This window comes from Orcinus orca, chromosome 12 (assembly GCF_937001465.1).
Source record: "Orcinus orca chromosome 12, mOrcOrc1.1, whole genome shotgun sequence".
In the NCBI taxonomy this organism is placed as follows: domain Eukaryota; kingdom Metazoa; phylum Chordata; class Mammalia; order Artiodactyla; family Delphinidae; genus Orcinus; species Orcinus orca.
In genome coordinates, this window is record NC_064570.1 from 46,352,723 (window position 1) to 46,377,686 (window position 24,964).

At 34.0% G+C, this 24,964-nt stretch overlaps 1 long non-coding RNA gene across 1 annotated transcript in view; it reads left to right on the forward strand.

Moving 5' to 3' along the window:
- The window catches only part of LOC125960698 (uncharacterized), a 43,465-nt gene extending 19,268 nt beyond the window's left edge, over positions 1-24,197 (forward strand). Inside the window, exon 3 of the long non-coding RNA XR_007470634.1 lies at positions 18,725-24,197. This is a non-coding gene — a long non-coding RNA (uncharacterized LOC125960698). The remainder of the gene's footprint in view (positions 1-18,724) is intronic.
- Positions 24,198-24,964: the final 767 nt, after the last annotated feature.

Sequence of the window (24,964 nt, forward strand, 5' to 3'; positions counted from 1 at the left end):
GGTATGAGGGGAGGTGATATTTAACTAAGTGATAATTCATCTTGCTGAAAACTCAAAACCCCATTAGAGATTTCCATAAAGTTTCACACTCCTAATGAACCAAACATTTCATGCTGAGGGAAGAGTTGCTATTTAGGTATTTGACAGTAGAGCGTTGAAAGGTCATTTGTCAGCAGGGTCACTAAGCTGCAGAACTTGTTAGGAAAGCTTGATACTGCTCCGTCCCACATTGTTGCTGTCTAATATCCCATGGGAAGCTAGCAAGAGCAATTAGGCAAATTCTGGTTTAGCCGAGATTGACCCCTTTCAATATTTTGAAATATGCATAAGTGCCTGTCAAAGTGTATCAGCTGACTGTATTAATAAGAGGAGATGCTCCTGGCAATGATCCATGCCTCCTGCAGAGAACTGAGATTTAAGGCCAGTTAAACTAAAGCTTTGTCAGGCGAAAGGTTATTGAAGGAGGTGGCAGATTGATGTTGGAAAGCCTGCTATTCAACCACACACTACACCTATCTTTGCATTTACTCTATCCTGTGTATCCTCTTATGGTCATTAAAGTTATAGATTGGAAAAGTACGTTAATACCCTTTCCACAACTGAGCTATTTTGATATGCTATCTCATATGGGTTAATGTGCTTTATTTTAAAATATAAAATCACAATTAAGATCGCAAAGTAAGATCTATGAAAGAGTAATTTCACCTTTATTTTCATATTGCTTTGTATGGCCAAATATTTCATACTTCATATGGGGATGAGAAAGTATGCACATACATGCAGAGTGTGCATGTGTGATCAGATATTTGTAGCATCCTTCAAAAGAGATGATCAGATTAAAACGAATTTTTATAATTCCCCACTCTTAAAAATCTGAGTTAAATGAACAAATGTAATTTTTAGAAGATAAGTCCCTCAGCAACTAAATTTATTTTCTTAGTGTCATTCTTTAGCATACAATGTACTTAACTCCAGGCAAATTTATTTTTCCAAAACAGTATTTAACATTGTCAACCCCCATACCAAAAATCCAGTGGTACCTGAATAATGAAGGTTAGAAAATGCCAATCTACCAGTCTCAGCACAATGCCAGAAAACCAACCTCTGACCAGATGCTTCTGTTGATGTTTCTGAGCCTTGCAACTAAAAGCTTATTTGAGACCAATATTTCTGCCACACGCTAAGACACTGCTTTATTAAGCATTGTCCTAGAGAATTTCCATAGAATGTAAAAATAAAATAAAAACTAAACAAACAAATCATGAAACAACAATAAAACTGAAAATAAGAGGTTAATTTATTCATGCTAAGGAATTGTTTACTAGTCTTTAAATAACTCATGTTATTGACGTAAATCAAGTAGAGAGTGAGTAAGTATCATGTGCAAGAAAACCCAAGTGTTAACTGATCTGGAAGTAAATGGAATTTAATAACATAAATAGCATTTTTATTTTTCTATGTGTTGATAGTATGTACCCTCCATATGACGTGATGAGAATGACACTTTACCTCTTTGGCATTCCTCTCAAAACCCATAACCACTGTCTAATCATGACAATAACTTCAGACAATTCAATATTAAGAGACATTTTACAACATACCTGACCAGTAGTTCTCAAAACTTTCAAGGTCATCAAAAACTGAAATGTCTGAGAAACTGTCATAATCTAGAGGAGGCTGTGGTGATATGATAACTAAATAAAATGTGAAATGCTAGATGAGATCCTGGGACAGGAAAAGTACATTCGGTAAAAACTATAAAAAAAAAGTTCAAATAAATAATCGGCATTTCCATGATGATTATTTACCTGCTTATTGATTTACATCTTACTGATCATTCATAAACTTTTCATCCCTCTGTTACTGTGTCTATTCAAGCCTTCTCCTCATTTATTGTATTCTTGTTTATCATTGAGCCTAGGTCATATTAGTTAAAGCATACCTACTTCCATCCAGATATTGTTCTTGATAAAATTTAATAAGAAATTACACACAATTTCATTTCTTTGGATTTTATATTGATATGCATTCCTATACACTAACAACAAAAGATAAGAAAGGAAAATTAAGGAAGCAATCCCATTTACCATCACATCAAAAAGAATAAAATGCTGAGGAATAAATCTACCTAAGGAGGCAAAAGACCTGTACTCCAAAAACTGTAATACACTGATGAAAGAAATCAAAGATGACATGAACAGATGGAAAGATATACAGTGTTCTTGGACTGAAAGAATCAATATTGTCAAAATGACTATACTACAAAAGACAATCTACATATTCAACACAAAACCTATCAAATTACCAATGGCATTTTTCACAGAACTAGAACCAAAAATTTAAAATTTGTATGGAAACACAAAAGACTCCAAATAACAAAAGCAATCTTGAGAAAGAAAAACAAACTGGAGGAATCAGGCTCCCTGACTACAAAGCTACAGTAATCACAACAGTATGGTACTGACTCGAAAAACAGACATATAGATCAATGGAACAGGACACAAAGCCCAGAGATAAACCTACACACCTATGGTCAATTAATCTCTGATAAAGGAGCCAAGAATACACAATGGAGAAAAGACCGTCTCCTCAATAAGTGACTTGGGAAAAATGGACATTTCTGTGTAGAAAAATGAAATTAGAACATTCTTTAATACCATACACAAAAATAAACTCCAAATGGATTAAGGACCTAAATGTAAGACCGGATAATTAAAACTCCTAGAGGAAAACATAGGCAGAACACTCTGACATAAATCACAATATCTTTTTTAGATCTGTCTCCTAGAGTAATGGAAATAAAAACAAAAATAAACAAATGGGACCTAATGAAACTTAAAGTCTTCTGCATAGCAAAAGAAACCATAAATAAATAAAAATTTAGAGATGTGTACTTCAGTATATCATAATAAAATAATTTCATTTTAAAAAAAGAAAAAGATGACCAGATGTTGGTAACATTGGCTTCTTTATGAAACAAATCCTGATTTCCAGGTAAAATTTGAAAATATATAATAATTAATGATTTATGAACTTAAGATCATTTATACTCTATGAAGTTGTTAGCTCTTAGGTGGCATGCCTAAATCTCCACATACTTTTTTTTAAAGAACTAACATATAGTTAGCTCTTTAAAAAAGAACTATCATATATAGTTAGCTCTTTAAAAAAGAACTAACATATATAGTTAGCTCTTTAAAAAAGAACTAACATAGTTATATATATTCTATAGAACTATATATAGTTCTATAACTAACTATATGTTATAGAACTAACATATAGTTAGTTCTTTAAAAAAGAACTAACATATATGTTCTTATTATTCATTTGTTCAACAAATATTTACTAAAGACCCATATGTTCCAGCCACAATCCACAAAAATCTATAAAAATCTATAAAAGGGCTGAAGAAGATGGAATGGGTCCTTGATCTCCCAGAATTTAAAATCTAGTGAGTAGATGGCAAAAACAAGATGGCAGAGTAGAAGGATGTGCTCTCACTCCCTCTGGTGAGAACACCAGAATCACAACTACCTGCTGGACAATCATCAACAGGAAGACACTGGAACTCACCAAAAAAGATACCCCACATACAAAGACAAAGGAGAAGCCACAATGAGGTGGTAGAAGAGGCGCAATCACAGTAAAATCAAATCCCATAACTGCTGGGTGGGTGACTCACAGACTGGTGAACACTTATAGCACAGAAGTCAACCCAGTCAAGCGGTTTAAAGTTTTACTGAGCTCTGCCCACTACAGCAACAGTCAGCTCTATCCACCACCACTCCCTCCCATCAAGCCTCTTAGATAGCCTCATCCACCAGAGGGCAGACAGCAGAAGCAAGAAGAAATACAATCCTGCAGCCTGTGGAACAAAAACCACATTCACAGAAAGATAGACAAGATGAAAAGGCAGAGGGCTATGTACCAGATGAAGGAACAAGATAAAACCCCAGAAAAACAACTAAATGAAGTGGAGATAGGCAACTTTCCAGAAAAAGAATTCAGAATAATGATAGTGAAGATGATCCAGGACCTCGGAAAAAGAATGGAGGCAAAGATTGAGAAGATACAAGAAATGTTTAACAAAGACCTAGAAGAATTAAAGAACAAACAAACAGAGATGAACAATAAAATAACTGAAATGAATACTACACTAGAAGGAATCAACAGCAGAATAACTGAAGCAGAAGAAAAGATAAGTGACCTGGAAGACAGAATGGTGGAATTCACTACTGTGGAACAAACTAAAGAAAAAAGAATGAAAAGAAATGAAGACAGCCTAAGAGACCTCTGGGACAATATTAATGCAAGAACATTTGCATTATAGGGGTCCCAGAAGGAGAAGAGAGAGAGAAAGGACCCGAGAAAATATTTGAAGAGGTTATAGTCGAAAACTTCCCTAACATGGGAAAGGAAATAGCCACGCAAGTCCAGGAAGTGCAGCAAGTCCCATACAGGATAAACCCAAGGAGAACACACTGAGACACATAGTAATCAAACTGGCAAAAATTAAAGACAAAGAAAAATTACTGAAAGCAGCACGGGAAAAATGACAAATAACATACAAGGGAACTGCCATAAGGTTAACAGCTGATTTCGCAGCAGAAACTCTACAAGCCTGAAGAGAGTGGCATGATATACTTAAAGTGATGAAAGGGAAGAACCTACAACCAAGATTACCCAGCAAGGATCTCATTCAGATTTGATGGAGAAATCAAAAGCTTTACAGACAAGCAAAAGCTAAGAGAAATCAGCACCACAAAACCAACTCTACAACAAATGCTAAAGGAACTTCTCTAAGTGGGAAAAACAAGAGAAGAAAAGGATCTACAAAAACAAATCCAAAATGAGAAAATGGTCATAGGAACACACATATCAATAATTACCTTAAATATGAATGGATTAAATGCTCCAACCAAAAGACACAGGCTTGCTGAATGGATACAAAAACAAGACCCATCTATATGCTGTCTACAAGAGACCCATTTCAGACCTAGGGACACATACAGACTGAGAGTGAGGGGATGGAAAAATATATTCCATGCAAATGGAAATGAAGAGAAACCTGGAGTAGCTATACTCATATCACATAAAATAGACTTTAAAATAAAGAATTTTACAAGAGACAAGGAAGGCCACTACATAATGATCAAGGGATCAATCCAAGAAGAAGATGTAACAATTATAAATATATATGCACCAAACACAGGAACACCTCAATACATAAGGTAACTGCTAAAAGCTATAAAAGAGGACATCGACAGTAACAAAATGATAGTGGGGGACTTTAACACCTCACTTACACCAATGGACAGATCATCCAAAATGAAAATAAGGAAACAGATGCTTTAAATGACACAATAGACCAGATAGATATAATTGATAATTATAGGACATTCCATCCAAAAACTGCATATTACACTTTCTTCTCAAGTGTGCACAGAACATTCTCCAGGATAGATCACACCTTGGGTCACAAATCAAGCCTCAGTAAATTTAAGAAAATTGAACTCATATCAAGCATCTTTTCTGACCACAACACTATGAGATTAGAAATGAATTACAGGGAAAAATACGTAAAAACCACAAACACATGGAAGCTAAACAATACATCACTCAAAAACCAAGAGGTCACTGAAGAAATCAAAGAGGAAATCAAAAAATACCTAGAGACAAATGACAATGAAAACACGATGACCCAAAACCTATGGGATGCAGCAAAAGCAGTTCTAAGAGGGAAGTTTATAGCTATACAAGCCTACCTCAAAAAACAAGAAAAATCTCAAATAAACAGTCTAACCTTACACCTAAAGGAACTAGAGAAAGAACAAACAAAACCCAAAGTTAGCAGAAGGAAAGAAATCATAAAGATCAGAGCAGAAATAAATGAAATAGAAAAACAGAAAACAGTAGCAAAGATCAATAAAACTAAAAGATGCTTCTTTGAGAAGACAAACAAAATTGATAAACCATTAGCCAGACTCATCAAGAAAAAGAGGGAGAGGACTCAAGTCAATTAAATTAGAAATGAAAAAGGAGAAGTTATAACAGGCACCGCAGAAATACAAAGCATCCTAAGAGACTATGACAAGCAACAATATGCCAATAAAATGGATACCCTGGAAGAAATGGACAAATTCTGAGAAAGGTATAACCTTCCAAGACTGAACTGGGAAGAAACAGAAAATATGAAGAGACCAATCACAAGTAATGAAATTGAAACTGTGATTAAAAATCTTCCAACAAACCAAAGTCCAGGACCAGATGGCTTCACAGGGGAATTCTATCAAACATTTAGAGACGAGCTAACACCCATCCTTCTCAAACTCTTCCAAAAAATTGCACAGGAAGGAATACTCCCAAACTCATTCTACAAGCCCACCATCACCCTGATACCAAAACCAGACAAAGATACTACAAAAAAAGAAAATTACAGACCAACATCACTGATGAATATAGATGCAAAAATTCTCAACGAAATAGTAGCAAATAGAATCCAATAACACATTAAAAGATCATACACCATGATCAAGTGGGATTTATCCCAGGGATGCAAGGATTCTTCAATATACTCAACTCAATCAATGTGATACACCAAATGAACAAATTGAAGAATAAAAACCATATGATCATCTCAATAGATGCAGAAAAAGCTTTTGACAAAATTCAACACCCATTTATGGTAAAAACTCTCCAGATACTGGGCATAGAGGGAACCTACTTCAACATAATAAAGGCCACATACGACAAACCCACAGCAAACATCATTCTCAATGGTGAAAAACTGAAAGCATTTCCTCTTAAGATCAGGAACGAGACAAGGTTGTCCACTCTCACCACTATTATTCAACATAGTTTTGGAAGTCCTAGCCACAGAAATCAGGAAAGAAAAAGGAATACAAGTTGGAAAAGAATAATTAAAACTGTCACTGTTTGCAGATGACATGATACTATAAATAGAGAATCCTAAAAATGCCACCAGAAAACTACTAGAGCTAATCAATTAATTTGGTAAAGTTGCAGGATAGAAAATTAATGCACAGCAATCTCTTGCATTCCTATACACTAATGATGAAAAATCTGAAAGAGAAATTATGGAAACACTCCCATTTACCACTGCAACAAAAAGAATAAAATACCTAGGTATAAACCTACCTAGGGAGACAAAAGACCTGTATGCAGAAAACTATAAGATACTGATGAAAGAAATTAAAGATGATGCCAACAGATGGAGAGATATACCATGTTCTTGGATTGGAAGAATCAATATTGTGAAAATGACTATACTACCCAAAGCAATCTACAGGTTCAATGCAATCCCTATCAAATTACCAATGGCATTTTTCACAGAATTAGAACAAAAAATTATACAATTTGTATGGAAACACAAAAGATCCCAAATAGCCAAAGCAATCTTGAGAAAGAAAAACGGAGTTGGAGGAATCAGGCTCCCTGACTTCAGACTATACTACAAAGCTACAGTAATCAAGACAGTATGGTACTGGAACAAAAACAGAAATATAGATCAATGGTACAGGATAGAAAGCCCAGAGATAAACCCATGCACCAATGGTCACCTAATCTATGACAAAGGAGGCAAGAATATACAATGGAGAAAAGGCAGCCTCTTCATTAAGTGGTGCTGGGGAAACTGGACAGCTACATGTAAAAGAATGAAATTAGAACACTCCCGAACACCATACACAAAAATAAACTCAAAATGGATTTGAGACCTAAATGTAACACCGGACAGTGCAAAACTCTTAGAGGAAAACATAGGAAGAACACCCTTTGACATAAATCACAGCAAGATCTTTTTTGTTCCACGTCCTAGAATAAAGGAAATAAAAACAAAAATAAACAAATGGGACCTAATGAAACTTAAAAGCTTTTGCACAGCAAAGGAGACCATAAACTAAATGAAAAGACAACCCTCAGAATGGGAGAAAATATTTGCAAATGAATCAACAGACAAAGGATTAATCTCCAAAATATATAAACAGCTCATGCAGCTCAATATTAAAGAAACAAAGAACCCAATCCTAAAATGGGCAGAAGACCTAAACAGACATTCTCCAAAGAAGACATACAGATGGCCAAGAAGCACATGAAAAGCTGCTCAACATCACGAATTATTAGAGAAATGCAAATCAAAACTACAATGAGGTATCACCTCACAGCAGTTAGAATGGGTATCATCAGAAAATCTACAAACAACAAATGCTGGAGAGGGTGTGGAGAAAAGGGAACCCTCTCGCACTGTTGGTGGAAATGTAAATTGATACAGCCACTATGGAGAACAGTATGGAGGTTCCTTAAAAAACTAAAAATAGAATTAGCATATGATCCAGCAATCCCACTCCTTGGCATATACCCAGAGAAAACCATAATTCAAAAAGACACATGCACCCCAATGTTCATTGCAGCACTATTTACAATAGCCACGTCATGGAAGCAACCTAAATGCCCATCAGTAGACGAATGGATAAAGAAGTTGTGGTACATATATACAATGGAATATTACTCAGCCATAAAAGGGAATGAAACTGAGTCATTTGTTGAGATGTGGATGGATCTAGAGACTGTCATACAGAGTGAAGTTAGAAAGAGAAAAACAAATATCATATATTAACGCATGTATATGAAACCTAGAAAAATGGTACAGATGAACCTGTTTGTAGGGCAGAAGTTGAGACACAGATGTAGTGAAGAAACGTATGGACACCAAGGGGGGAAAATCGCGGTGGGGTGGGGATCGTGGTGTGCTGAATTGGGCATTGGGATTGACATGTATACACTGATGTGTATAAAATTGATGACTAATAAGAACCTGCAGTATAAAAAAACAAACAAAAACACAACTAATACTAAACTTTCTTTGGGTTATTTGTATGGAAATATGTTAATATAAATATTTCAGACATTACATGAAATTTCTTAAATAAATTAATTAAATAAAATCTATTGAGTAAATCTTAGTGAGTTTTAGTGGATTGATCATTAAAAACTCAATATATAAGCACAACTTTTTCCTTTGGGTTAATCACTAACTTAAAAGGGACTCTCTTTTATACCAGCATATTGAAAGAAGTCTAAGCAATAATGTTATTAAAAATGTCACCTTATTTTTAGAGAGCCAGGTTGCTAACTCAAAAAAGGTACTTAATTGAAACAATTCTAGAAAACGAGCATATACATACACACATACACAAGTACATAAACACACAGTTCAGTGCAAACCCTAGTGTTACTAAAATGATCGTTAAATGTTCTTAGACTAGTGTATTAATTTTCTTATTAAGAACAGTTATTTGGATTTTTGTTAAAAAATTACATCCTAGGACAACCTCCCAGATATTATGATTCAGTAGGTTAAATGTGCATCCCAGGAATACACATTATCAACGAATCTAATCTGATTCAGTTGCTCCATGGCTTACACTTTGAGAAACATTACCTTAAATAACAAATGGACTGTGTTTATTATTAGCAAATCAGAACCAGACTACAGGACCTTCATTTCTGTCCTTAAATACTTACTTGCTAAGGAATTTGTTCTCCCATCATAAAAAATTTAAAAACTAAAAAAAAAAAAAACCTGGATAATATATATAAAAACTACAATTATTAGATGTTTCAAATAGGCAGTAGAGGGCTGTGGTTCTTCAGAAAAGGGAAACAAATAATATGACCCCTATGGTTGCTCCAGGTTACTTAATGGAAGTAGTTCTCAGAACTCAGAGCAGGTGAGGGCAACTTAAGCCACACAGAGTTGAGAACAGAATTCCAGAAATTGGAATTTGGGAGACAAGGGATGGCTAGAAATTGTGGGACAGACTACAAGAGAATTGGGAGCTGGGAATGGGGGTGGAGAGAGAGAGAGATATGTAGAGCCATTCCCTCTAGTCTTTGGCTGAGTATCTGAACACATGTAGGATAAAACTCACTAAGACTGGGGGAAAAATTACCAGGAAGATGGCTGAATAATTCCTCTTGCTCACTGAGGGTTGAAAATATTTTACATTCCCACAGTCAGAATAGAAAAATCTCACAATATACTCATAGAATATTGAGTAGAATCAAAAACAGCTATCACTTTAGGAATGAACTAAGAGAGCCTAAGACTAAAAACTTCTTTGGATCAGTCCTAACAAAGTTTTGAAGAAAATTATGAAAGGATAAACTTGGTCTCAAACAGCTCAACTGAATGCTAGAAAACATTCAACACCCTTTAAAGGCATACAACAAAATCTACTAACCAACAGCATGAAGTTCATTGGGTAGGACATTCAAACAAAATTCCAAGGTATACAATGAAGCAGGAAAATGTGACCCATAAGAGATATAAGTATCAATTAATAGAAATAGACCTAAAAAGGACAGATTATGGGCTTGCAAGCCAGAGACTATAAAACAGAAATTACAAATGTTATAAATATGCTCAGGAGTGTAAAGGAAAACTTAAAAATGATGATGAGAGAAACAGAAGATGTAAAAAAGAAAACAACAGAACTACTAGCAATGAAAAATATATAAAATGAAAATACTTAGTTGAATAGGATTAACAGCATATGAACTGCTGCAAAAGTTCAGAGAACTTGAACACATAGCAACAGAAGCTATTCAAAGTAAAGTTCAAAGAGAAATACACTGAAAAGAATAAACAATATCAGCAACTGGTTGAACAATATCAAACTATCTAACGTATATAATTGGAACCCCAGAATCATGGAGACAGAGAGAGGGTGGGGAAAGGTATGAGGAGACAGAATAAAAGGACTGAAAAAATAATCAAAAGTGATGAAATGTATAAACCCTAAGATCCAAGAAGTTCAAAAAATTCCAAGAAGAAAACACATAAAGTACTATATAAAACAATAAAGACATTCTAAAAATGGTGACAAAAAGATAATCTTAAAAACAGCCAGAGAAAGAAGCATTACATACAGAAGACCAAAGAGATGATGATAAAAGACCTATTTTCAGAAACTATGCAAACCAGAATACAAGAAATGTCATCTTCATATTACTGAAAGAAAAAAAAATCTGTCAACCCTCAACTGTACACCCAATGAAAATATTATTTCACAAATGAAGGCAAAATAAAGACTTTTTAGGAAAGAAAAAAAAAAAAAAGCTGAGTAACTTTGTTGTCATCAGACTCTCCACAGGCAGAAGGAAGGAGATACCAGATGGGAACTTGAATCTTTTCGAAGGAGTGAGTAGTGCCAGATGACTAGCTGTTTAAGGCAAAAATAATAATAGTGTGTTGTGGGGTTTCTATCATATGTACAACTAAAATGTATGACTATGTTAGCATCAAGGCAGGGAGAATAGAAGTTTTTTATACTAGATGGAAGTGATACAATGCTTGCTAGTTGAAGTGATAAGTTAAAGTGATAATGACAGTGATAAGTTTATATATTGCAAACCTAATAGAGAAAACTAAAACACAAAACAACATATGCTAATAAGCCAATAGTGGAAGAAAATGTATTCATAAAATAATGATAGATGCAAAAGAAGTGGAGAAAAGAGTAACCAAAGAACAAATGAAATATTTAGTAATATGGTAGATTTAAAATTAAACATATCAATAATCACATTAGATTTGAGTGATCTAAATCCTTCAATTAAAAGATAGATACTGTCAAAGGAGGCAAGAATATACAATGGAGAAAACACAGTCTCTTCAATAAGGGGTGCTTGGAAAACTGGACAGCCACATGTAAAAGAATGAAATTAGAACATTCTCTAATACCATACACAAAAATAAACTCAAAATTAAAGACCTAAATGTAAGACCAGATACTATAAAACTCTTAGAGGAAAACATAGGCAGAACACTCTGACATAAACTGCAGCAGTATCTTTTTTGATCCACCTCCTAAAGTAATGAAAATAAAAACAAAAATCAACAAATAGGACCTAATTAAACTTCAACCCTTTTGCACAGCAAAGGAAACCATAAACAAAACAAAAAGACAACCCACAAAATGGGAGAAAATGTTTGCAAACGAAGCAGCCGACAAGCGATTAATCTCCAAAATATACAAACAGCTCGTGGAGCTCAATATCAAAGAAACAAACGACCCAATCAAAAAATGGGTAGAAGATCTAAATAGACATTTCTCCAAAGAAGACATACAGATGGCTAAAAGCATATGAAAAGATGCTCAACATCACTTAATTGTTAGAGAAATGCAAATCAAAACTACAATGAGGTACCACCTTACACTGGCCAGAATGGCCATCATCAAAAAATCTACAAACAATAAATGCTGGAGAGGGAGTGGAGAAAAGGGCAAATTTATAGTTTTAAGTCAACTATATTCTTGCACTGTTGGTGGGAATGTAAACTGATACAGCCACTATGGAGAACAGTACGGAGGTTCCTTAAAAAACTAAAAATAGAGGTACAATATGACCCAGCAATCCCACTCCTGGGCATATATCCGGAGAAAACCATAATTCGAAAAGATACATGCACCCCAGTGTTCATTCCAGCACTGTTTACAATAGCCAGGACATGGAAGCAACATAAATGTCCATTGATGGATGAATGGGTAAAGAAGATGTGGTACATATACACAATCGAATATTACTCAGCCATAAAAAAAGAATGAAATAATGCCATTTGCAGCAACATGGATGGACCTAGAGACTGTCGTACTGAGTGAAGTAAGTCAGAGAAAGAAAATATCATACGATATCGCTTATACGTGGAATCTAAAAAAAGGGTACAAATGAACTTATTTACAAAACGGAAATATAGTTACAAGTGTAGAAAATAAACTTATGGTTATCAAGGGGAAAAGGGGGGAGGGATAAATTGGGGACTTGGATTGACATATACACACTATTATATATGAAATAGATAACTAACAAGAACCTACTGTATAGTACAGGGAACTTAATACTCTGTAATGACCTATATGGGAAAAAAAAACTAAAAAGAGTGGTTATATGTATAACTGATTAACTTTGCTGTACAGCAGAAACTAACACAACATTGTAAATCAACTATACTCCAATAAAAATAAAAAAAGATATTGTCAGATTGGATACTATATGTAGTCTGCTTGAAACCCATATAAGTATACAGATACAAATACGTTAAAAGTAAAAGGATGCAGAAATACACACCATGCAAAAGTTAATTCAAAAAAGCTTAGGAATAAGAAATATTACCAGAGATAAGCAATATTACCAAAGAAAAGGATGTCATCTCCTAATGATAGAGGAATGAATCAAGAAGACATAACAACCCTAAATATATCTGCACCTAATAACAGATGTTAAAAATGCATGAAACAGAAACCAAAAGAGAAATAGACAAAAGTACAGTTAGAGCTGGAGAGCATGCTGATTTCAACTTTTTTCTTTCAGTAATGGATAAAATGATGTAGAAAATAGACAAAAAATTCAATAAGGATGTAGAAGACTTAAATACACTCTCAACCAACTTGGTCTAATTGACATATAGAACTTTCTAACAAGAACAATAAAACCTACACGTCACGTTTTTCAAGTTCACAGAGAATGCTGACCAAGGTAGAGTATATTTTGGTCCATAAAGAAAATCTGAATAAATTTAAAGGGATCAAAATCATACATATGATGCTATCTGGCCACAATAAAGTTAAACTAGAAATTAATGAGTAAGTTAAGATTAATAAAAGGATATATTTTCATTATATATTTATATACACACACACACAATATAGCAATACATTTAGGAATTTTAAAATATACTAAATAATCCTCAAGTCAAAAAGTGTATCACAATGAAAATTTGAAAATATTTTGAATGGTATCAAAATGAAAACACCAACATTTTTTGCTCACATCAAGAACAGTACTTCAAGGGAAATTCATAATATTAAGTGTTTGTACTAGAAAAGAAAAAATGTGTCAAATAAATGATCTCAGCTTCCACTTAAACTAAAAAATGTAGAGAAAATTAAACACAACCAAGTAGAAGAAAATAATAAGGATAATGTTAAGTCCATAAAATATAAAGCAGAAAGAGAAAAATTTATGAAAACAAAGGTTGGTTCTTTAAAAATATCAATAAAATTGATAAATATCTAGCCACTGGTTAAGAAAAAAAGGACAAATTAGCAGTACATGGAAAGAATGGGGAGTATTGGCTATACTTCCTACATTGAAGGCTACTAGTAAAGGAATATTATGAATATCTTTATGCCTATAAATTTGAAAATATAAGAAGTGGACAGACCTTGAAAGATAAAAATTAGAAGTTCACTGAAGAAGAAATAGTAGTATAGAACACTATATGTATAAAAAATTGAATTCTTATCTAAAAGCCTTCCTACAGAGAAAAACCCACGTCTGAGATAATGCAATAATGAAAGGAGAGTGTTTGGCATAGTTTTGTAGTTTTTGTTTCTTAGTTACCCCAGCATAACCTACCTTAATCTTACTAAGATAATATCAATAACATACTAAACTCTGGTACTGTAGGGATCTCTGTCCTCTGGAAGATTAGAGGGTAGCAAAATAGAACTCTAACCTGAGAAAGCTGATTAGCCTCTGGCAAGATGTCACAGTTTAGCAAAATGGCAACAATCAAAGCACCATGCTCAAAGGTGGTCAGTTTCAGGAAACTCTTACCAAACTCATATATAGTTAAATAGAATATGATTTATGTATTTGTAGAGACATCATGGAGACTGGTCAATTAAGTCCAAGTCTACTGGTAAGGGGGGGTGTGGTCTATTTACTCAAGTCCTCTGTTCAAAGCATCTCTTCCCTGAAGGCAAATAAAACATTGACAAATTCTTACCTGTATACTCCCTTTTCCTGACTTCTGTGTAAACATGTCCTTTGTTCATTGTTACTATCACCAGTAAAGCTACAGCTTCCTCTCGTCAAAATGGGCTTTGATTTTCTTGTCTTTTTTTCAACTTGGAATTATAAAGACATTTAAAGTAATTTAGGCAGAGAATTCATATCATCCATTGTATGTTAATTTTGCAGACTAATGCCTCACAGTTCCCTCATTCAATAAATATTTATTGGGCACCTACTATGTATCAAGCATGACTCTAGGTGATGGGAACACGGTGAATAGGCTGAAGCTCCCACTAATGAGAAATATTAAATGAGGAAGACAGACAAGAAACAAACATGTAATATGTCAGTACTGGAGGCTGCTATAAAGTACTTTGCTAATCAATCCTTCACCATCACAAATATCTTATTTGCATTGGAGCTTGGGTTTGTTTGTTTTTTTTTACTACAATCCTTTAAACAGTAGTGAAAGATACATTTATAAAGTTTAGGAATATTAACACATTTAAGAAAAATAATAGGTATTAGTTGTGCTTTAAAATAGCTAGTTGTGCTATAAAAATTGATGCACTATCTAACATTTATTCAGGATTCAGTACATTTAAAAATACCATACAATGAGTTTATCTTTTTCTTCAAAATGTATGTGAGCCAAGAAACATTCTATAAATAGAGTAATAATTAACACATTGCACAAATTTAAATTCAGAGCACTTAAAGAAGTGCTTTCACAGCTCCAAAACTGTTCCTGTGGCTGAAACACCTAAGGAAGATGCTGTACAGTGTGGCCATAGTGCTTCTTATTCCCAGTTTTACTGTGTTATGGTTTCAAAGGGAGCTTACAAATAGCAAAAATGCTGTGCCATGTTGATTTCTCTAGGAAACAAGGTTCATTTTAATCAAGCATTACTTTTATCATACACTAAAATACCTGCTAGAAAATGGTAGGTTAGTAAGCAGTCCTATATCAAATGGCTACACTGTATCTTAATTTTTTTAAATTGAGGTATAGTTGATTGACAATATTGTGTTAGTTTCAGGTGTAGACCAAAGTGATTCGATTATACATATATGTGTGTGTGTATATATATTTCTTTTTTTTCCAATTCTTTTCCATTATAGTTTATTACAAGACATTGAATATAGTTCCTTATGCTATACAGTAAATTCTTGTTGTTGGTAAAACTGTATCTTAAACCACAAAGAAACAAAAATTGATGGATCACTATGCACCCTAAGGGACCTCCTAAATGACTGCTAGATTGTTATATTCTTCTCTAAATATCCTGCAAGGTGTAACTTTGGACTTCTCTGAAACAAACAAAACTATAGACCAATTGACAAGCTATTAGGCATGGGTTACAAAACAGAAGGAGAGAAAATGTTTCACTTTTTCCAGAGAAGGGAAAAACAGAAAATGTTAGGATAGCCCAAATCTGATGGAGAGTGTCTAAATCTGGGTATACCTTGAAATCTCAGCTCTGATTCTGTGTCCCTCCAAAGTACAGGGAACCTGGTATTCTTTCCCTCTTTTTCTTCACACTTTTCTTTAAATGACAGAACCAGCAGAGTTAACATGCGTGAACTCAGGGAAATCATGTCTAAGGAGAAAGATAATTGATAATCGTATCAAGAAGTTAGAAAGAGACAACAGAGAAAAGAGTGAATGATGCCAAATTAAGATGGAGAGTCAGCTATAAATAAAGGCGTCCGTTATTCCAGGGTTTGGCAGCTGTTTTCTGTAAAGGACTAGCAGTAAATATTTTAGGCTTTGCAAGCCATATGGTCTTGGTTGCAACTAACCAACTTTCATTATAGTGTGAGAGCAGACATATAGGCAATACCCAAATGTTCCAATAAAACTTTATTTATAAATGCTAAGTTTGAATTTCATATAATTTTCAGGTGTAATGAAATACGATTTTTCTTTTATTTTTTCCCAAACATTTAGAAATGCAGAAACCATTCCTAGCTGACAAGCTATATAATGTGCTGTGGACCAAATGTGGCCCATAGTTTGCCAACCCCTGTACCATCCAAGGAACATACAAGATCAACGGCTGTATGAAATTTTCTTTTTATATTACTACAGTCTGAATGTTTTATTTTTAAATTAATAATGTACTTAATGATACTTAATATACAGTTTAAAAATGTGTGAGTAGGAAAATAAAGTTATATTTCTTATTTTGGTCAGGTCTGTTTTGTACATCCAAAATCTTTCATCCCCTGATGATATTAAATCCAAAGTGCAAGAGCAGTACCTAACTAATAAATTAACTCCTTGAGAGCCAAAACTGAAAATCTGGGTAACAGAGGTAAAATCTTCAAGGCTCTGGCAAAATGTGCATGAGAGACAGAGCGAGAGTGGGAGCGAGCAAGGGAGGGGGAGGGGGGGAGAGAGAGAGAGGGAGATGGTCATTGCAGTTACATTTTGATTTGATATATAACCACATCCTCGGTCAAAAGAATCTTCAAGTCCTCACAATAGTGGATCCCTACAAATCCCCATAAATTTATTCACTCTGGATTTCCTTGTTTTCTATCTCTAAACAATTATTGTTTCTAGAAATCACAGTACTAGAGAAGGAGATCTTTGTTTCCAGGGGTGATTCCTGTCCAATCAGGCATAACCTGGGGACCTGAGTCCTGGGGCTTCATGCTGCTTTCTATGTTCTGAATCCATCCAGTGATGGGGGACTGCTGAAGAATCAAACAGTGAAGGGGCCTTGCTAGAAAGCTTGACAGATTTTTTACTAGAAAGACATTGGCTAAGGTCAATACACGTAGTTGATACATAGGGTAAAAGCATTTCTGGAGGTGTCACTGCACTGCAGAGTAAGCAACAACAAAATAAACAAAGCAGGACCCTCATCTTCAAGAAACACTGGATATCTTGCTGGAAGGCTCAGAACTGCCTGCACATTAATTTATTTGCATCAACCATTCTTTTTATATAATCTTTATGTTGAATTCAGCAGTTTTCAAAACTTTGTTTTTATAGCAGCAGTTAGATTACTTTAGGAATCCAACAGAAAAATCTCAAGGTATAAATCAGTCCAAGGTGGGGCTCCTCTGGTTGACTGTGGGTGAGTCCATTGCTTGGGGTTCTCTCATCTAATTCACTGGCTCTTGGGGCTCCTTGGAATATCATTCAACAATTACTGGTCTTTACTATTTTACTTACTATTTACTTTTGCTTTGCAAAGGTAAAGTTTTTCTCCAACCATATACAGAAATGGCAACTTATTAAAAATCTTCTCTTTCAGAATAAAATTCCACACAAGTTTGTTATAAAGTTATGATAAATTTCAAATAAGATCCCTTCACCCTTTCCCAGAACAAATAAGGATCTGCAGTATTGCTCATTGTAGATTACTAAATGGTTTATTTCCTCTTTTGTTTGCCTTTGGAAATAACTTTTACTTTAATTTCAAAACAGTTAATTTTGGAAGTATCCACAGTGTCCTTCATGTACAGCATTCACAGATATTTTCATAGAAGGCAGAAGCTTCAGGGTGGGGGGAAAAAGAGAGGTTGAGTTCTTGCTAACAGGAAGCACCTCAGTGATTTCAGTTGCAAAGATTTCTAGAGAAGGCAGTGAAACCAGGGATAGAAAAGCAACCTCCAACTGTGAACAGTCATGGGAAATTGGAAGATAGAAGGACATGCATAATTTCGCCTGGCTGACAAATTAGCATTCATTCCAGTCTGTGAATACACAGCTTTGGCCTGCCCACAATTAAAGTCCCCGCTTAGCTTTCAATTCAAGGGGCATTATAAAGATCAGAAGAAAAAAATAACAGTTTCTAAAGCCCTTTATTTAGACTACTGAAAACATCTTGAATTAAATTGAAAGAACAGCTCATTTACTTTCAACTACTTTTGCCACTTGTTTCCACAGACCAAGAGAAATGCAACATGGAGATTGCTCGGGACATATTTGCGGACTCCAAGAATTATTGGTGCCTGCTGCTGCTGTTGAATATTTGGTCTCAACTTTTAAAACATTAATTAGGACTCCAATTATAATATTGCCTGATCCGTGTTAAATATAACTGAACTTATTTTAAAAAGCAAACTAAATTTAAGAAAAGTTACAAGAAATATAATTTAGTAGCTCTTAATATAAATAGCCTTTTTAAGATTAGGTAACTGGTCCTGTGTAGATTTAAAAATGCAAGAGAGGGCACATCTGGAGATGAAGTTATATGTTAATTTGTTCCCTCATCTCAAGCTGCTTCCTCAAGTATGTAAGGATTTAATTTAATGTAGATTATTTGGACTTCTTTCCAGGCTTTGTTTTCTCAACCTGGGAGGTCAGTCCTGGAGGGGATGAACAATAGTAGTCAGTTAGGGAATCTTTTTTTTTTTTTTAAATAGGAAACTTCTGAGGTTGTATTTTTAATCCCACATAAAGGGATGTGTGTGTGTCTGTGTCTGGTGTGTGAAATGTAAGCTCAAATTTCTAGGATATACTTTTCTCTTAAAATCATACAGTAGGATCTCCCGAGAATAGGTTTGGGGGTAGAAAAAGGAAGATTATTTATTTATTGAAAGTTTCTTAAACAAAATCCAGTTTCCATTTTCAATTAGTTCAACATATTAAAAATACATTTTACATATACTTGTGTGTATGTGAATACCTATTTTATATATATATATAAACATATAAATATATATTATATACATATTTATGTTAATAAATGTTATATTTATATATAATATTTATATAATATATAAATATATATATATATTTTACATTGACTGTATGCCACCTGTGCACCTTTCTAAACTCAGTTCTATGTGAAGGTCACTGAGAGTGCACAGGCTCTTCATGTAGCCTGTGGCACTATAAAGTGTAGCAGATAATGAGCTAAAAACATATTTGGCTGTGATTATGAAAGGTCAGAGCATGCTTGCTGAAGGGTCACTAAGTGGAATTCGTTCTGAAATAAAAGCAGAGTCTTCGTGGTACTAAAAACAGCCAGATGAAAAGTGAAAATCAAGTCAATCTGCAAAGTCATCTGACAATGTTTTACAGTCATAGTGTTGTTTATCCAAAGTTCACACACACACATCATAGGAAGAGGCACTTCTCAAGCATACAAAAATTTTCATGATCGTCTAGGTTTTTAAACGGTTTAGAGGAAAAAATACACACATTTTATTGTAAGAATCAAACAAACAATTTAGTAGTAACCGAAGAACAATGATTAGAGGGGAGATGGAATTATGGGTTTTCTTTCAACAGTGTAATTTATTTTCAGTGAGGAATTGGTGATTTCAACCTCTTTCCAAGATATTCCTTATTTACTCCTCCCTAACCTCCCAGAAGGCTATAGCCCTAGTAAACAGAAGAGTTGTCAGGAGGGACTGTTGTGTTGGTGGGAAAGAAAACAATTTTAACAGTAACTTCTCACTTTTAATGCACCAAATATAATTATGTATTAAGGAAATACAGGTTAAAGGCTATGTCAAGCTGCCATGCTTGACATCATGAGAGAGCATGGATAAGGGTGTAGGCATCTCCTCAATTACAAGTAGCCTGCATTCTAGGAGTCAAGCTTCCCAGTAATGGACCACACCCACTGGTGTGACTTGATAGGGATACACAGGGGCTTGGAGATGCTGAGTCTCTCTGCACTGGGGCGGCCAAGTAAGCCCTGCAGTAGACAAGACCTACGGCCAATAACCTCCAGCTGTAAGCAGTCTTACTTTGATTTCCTTGGAGATCATCATAAGCTGGGTGGCACTTCTGATGGTCCAGCAACCTACTGAATAATACTGAAGAAGTTCTCTACCAACCAGACATCTGGCTCTGAAGCCAGCAAGGGTTTGTAGGCTGCTGCTAGAAGATTTTATTCTCCAGGTTTTTCATAAATGCCCGTTATTAGACTGAAGGAGTTTTATTCTTTTCCTAGCATTTCAAGGGGTTTCATCATAAATGAACATTTAACTTTGTCATATGCTTTTTCTGCATCTATTTAGAAAATCATAAAATTTTCCTTATTCTGTTAATATATTAATATAATATTAACATGCTGTTGATTTTCAAATGTTGAACTTGCATTTTCTGGATAAACCCCACTTGGTCATGATGTATTATTCTTTTTATACATTGTTTGCCTCTCTGCTAAAATTTGGTTTAGAATTTCTGCTTCTATATTCATGACGGATATTGATGTACAGCTTTTATGTCTTGAAATATCTTTATCTGTTTTTGGTATCAGGGTAATGTGGTCCCAAAAAAATGAGTTGAAAGTATCCACTCTTCTTCAATTTTCCAAAAGAATTAGAGTACAATTTATGTTATTTCTTCTTTAAATGTTTGGTAGAATTCTGCAGTGAAGACCTCTGGGCCTGGCATTTTCTTTGTGAGAAGATTTTAAACTACAGTTCAATTAGGGCTACTGAGGTTAGTTTTTTTTCTTGGGTAAATTTTGGTAGTCGATAGTTTGTGTCTTTAAGGAATTTGACAATTTCATATAAGTTTTAATATTTATTAGCATAAAGTTGTCCATAAATATTTCTTATTTTCCTCTCAAAGTCTGTAGAGTTTCCTCTTTTTCCTGATATTGGTGATTTGAGTCTACTTTTTATTTTCCTGATCAGTGTGACTAGAGGTTTATCAATTCAATTGACTGTCTTAAGGATTGATATTTTGGTTTTATTGACTTTATTGTTTTGCTTTATATCTGCTCTTATCTTTAAAATTATCTATAATTATTGTTTAATTTTATATCTTATCTTTATTATTACTTATTATATTTCTATCATTATTACTTGTCATTTCTCCTACTTTTGTTGCATCTAATTTGCTCGTTTTTTTCTTTCAGTTTTATTGATATATAATTGACATATAGCACTGTGTAATTTTAAGGTATACAGATAATAATTTGACTTACACACATCATAAAATGATTATCACAATAATCCATCATCTCATATAGATATAAAATTAATGAAATAGAAAAAAATCTTTTCTAGTGATGAGAACTCTTAGGATTTACTCTCTTAACACTTTTCATATATAACACAGAGCAGTATTAATTATATTTATCATGTTTTATATTACATACCTAGTACTTATTTATCTTATACCTGGAAGTTTATACCTTTGACTGCCAGGGGATCCTGGGCTGGTGCCTACCCACTAGTGGGTAAGGCTGGTCCCAGGGTTAGTGCAGCCCACTGGTAGATGGAGCCAGGTCCCAGAGTCTCTGGCTGTAGGGTCCTGGGGGTCCCACGGATAGGGCTGGTGTACTGATGTGCAGGGCTGGGTCCTGGGTCCTCCATTTTTTTTAGATTTTTTTAAGTGAAAGTTAAGGTCATTGATTTGAAGCCTTTTACCTTTTCTAATATGTGTATAATTAATATAAAATATTTACAATTTTCTAAGCACTGTTTAAGCTGCACTCCACAAATTTTGATATACTGTGCTTTCATTTTCATTCAATTTGACATACTTTTTTTTAACATCTTTATTGGAGTATAATTGCTTTACAATGGTGTGTTTCTGCTGTATAACTAATTTGACATACTTTCTAATTTCTTTTGTGATTTCTTCATTGACCCATGTATTATTTAGAGGTAAGTTATTTAGTTTTTGAATATTTACGGATTTTCCAGATATCACTCTGTTGTTGATTACTAATTTCATTTTGTTCAAAGAACATATTTAAATTATTTAAAATTTATTGAGACCTGTATTATGGCCCAGAAAGTTATGTCTTCATAAATATTCCATTTTCACTTGAAAAGATTTCTTGCTGTTTTATGGGGGGGGTCCTATAAATGTCAATTATGTCAAGTTGTTTACATTGTTGTTCAAATCTTCTGTATCCCTAGTGATGTTCTGTCTACTTGTTCCATCAATTATTGAAAGACGAGTGTTGAAATATCTGATCACAATTGTGAATTTGTCCATTTTACTTTTCAGTTCTATCAGGTTTTGCTTCATGTATTTAAAAGCTCTGTTATTATGTGCACAAATACTTAGCTTTGTTATGAATTTTTTATGAATTAACTCCTTTATTATCAAAAAATAACTGTCTTTATCCCATGTAATACTCTTTGCTCTGAAATCTATATTTTTCATAAGAATATAGCCATTCCAGCTTTCTATTGATTTGTGTAAGCTTGGAATTTCTTTTTCCAAACGTTTACTTTTAACATATTTGTATATTTTATTTTAAATGAATATTTTATATATAGCATAATGTCAGCTTTTGAAAAAATCCAATAGGACAATATTTGCCTTTTAATTGGTGGTGTTAGAACATTTATGACAGGATACCTTCAAGTAATATCATTCTATTTCATGTATATCATAAGGCCTTTACAACAGAATTCTTCTTTTTCCCCTCCCTCAGTCTTTGTTTCTTTGTTTTCATATATTTTACTTCTATATACATTATTTTTTTGTTTGTTTGGTTTTGGTTTTTTTTGCGGTACGCGGGCCTCTCACTGTTGTGGCCTCTCCCGTTGCAGAGCACAGGCTCTGGACGCGCAGGCTCAGCGGCCATGGCTCACAGGCCCAGCCGCTCCGCGGCATCTGGGATTTTCCCAGACCAGGGCACGAACCCGTGTCCCCTGCATCGGCAGGCGGACTCTCAACCACTGCGCCACCAGGGAAGCCCATTCTATATACATTATTAACTCTATTTTGTAGTGAAGACGTCTGGGTCTGGCACTTTCCTTATAAAAAGATTTTTAACTAAAAATTCAATGAGTACTACAAAGAAAATGAAAAGGCAAGTCACAAACTGGGAGACAATATTGTCAAAACACATACCCAGCAAATGACTTATATCCAGAATATATATAGATCTCGTATACCTCGATAATAAGCAAACCAAGAGTCCAATAAAAATGAGCACAGCATTTGAACTGAAACTTCAGCAAAGAAGATATATGAATGCCAAATAAATACAAGAAAATATTCTCAATACAATTGAGGAAATGCAAATTAAAACTACAAAGAAAAAATATTACACACCTATTAGAATAATTACAATTAAAAAGACTTACCATACCAGATATTAGGTAGGATGTGTGAAGGAACTTGAACTCTCATACACTGCTGGTAGAAGTGTAAAACGGTACAACCAACTGTCAGTTTAAGCATACACCTACCATATGATTTAGCCATTTCTCCATAATTATGCTCAGTGAAAGAGTATGATTTCACATAGAAAATTCTAGAAAATGCAAACTAATCTATAGTGACAGACAACAAGTCAGTGGTAATCTGAGGACATAGTGGAAGGAAAGACAGGGATGGAGTATAAAGGCATATGAACAGGGTTTGTATGTGATTGATATGCTCATTTTCTTGATGGGGTGATGGCTTCATTGGTATATACATATATATAACACATTAAACTGTTCATATATGTGTAGTTTACTGTATATTAGTTGTATATCAATAAAGCTGGATATAAAGTATTTTACTTAAGTTTTAAAAAGTATTATTGAATTTGAAATCCATTTGTGTAGTGACAAATTTCAACATTACCTTTATCAATAAAAAAGAGTTTTGTATTTTTAAAATTATTTCCAGTTGTTGTAAATTGTTATGCTTTTAATAAATGTCACATTTTTAATCACCTCCTGGCCTGAACATCAAGGGTGGCTACTTAGAATTTTAAGAAATCCAAATGAGAATTACTGATTAGAAATGGTATGTAGTCATTTCAAACAACATCTGTTATAAAAAGTTTGTGATTATGAATAAAAACTCATGAAAAGCTTTTATTTGAAAGCGGTATAAGAATGTAGTATGTAATATCTTTCTAATTTGGATATTAACTTGCTTATCGAACTTATTTTATATATATAAAAAAAACTACGGGTTTTTTCATCAAACCTGAAATAAATACCCCTAGATTACCTCCAGCTTACTCCCGTGTGCTGTACAAAAATTATCATGTTTTATGTGTGCAATGAATCAGTTGTTTTTTGGAAAGGCTACTCAATGAACTAACATAAAATAGATTTATACATGCTAATTTTTAAAAATAAATTTTGGGTATTTGGGGTCTGGGAACCTTGTACACTGTTGCTGGGATGTAAATTGGTACAGCCACTGTGGAAAACAGTATGGAGGTTTCTCAAAAATCTAAAAATAGAACTACCATAT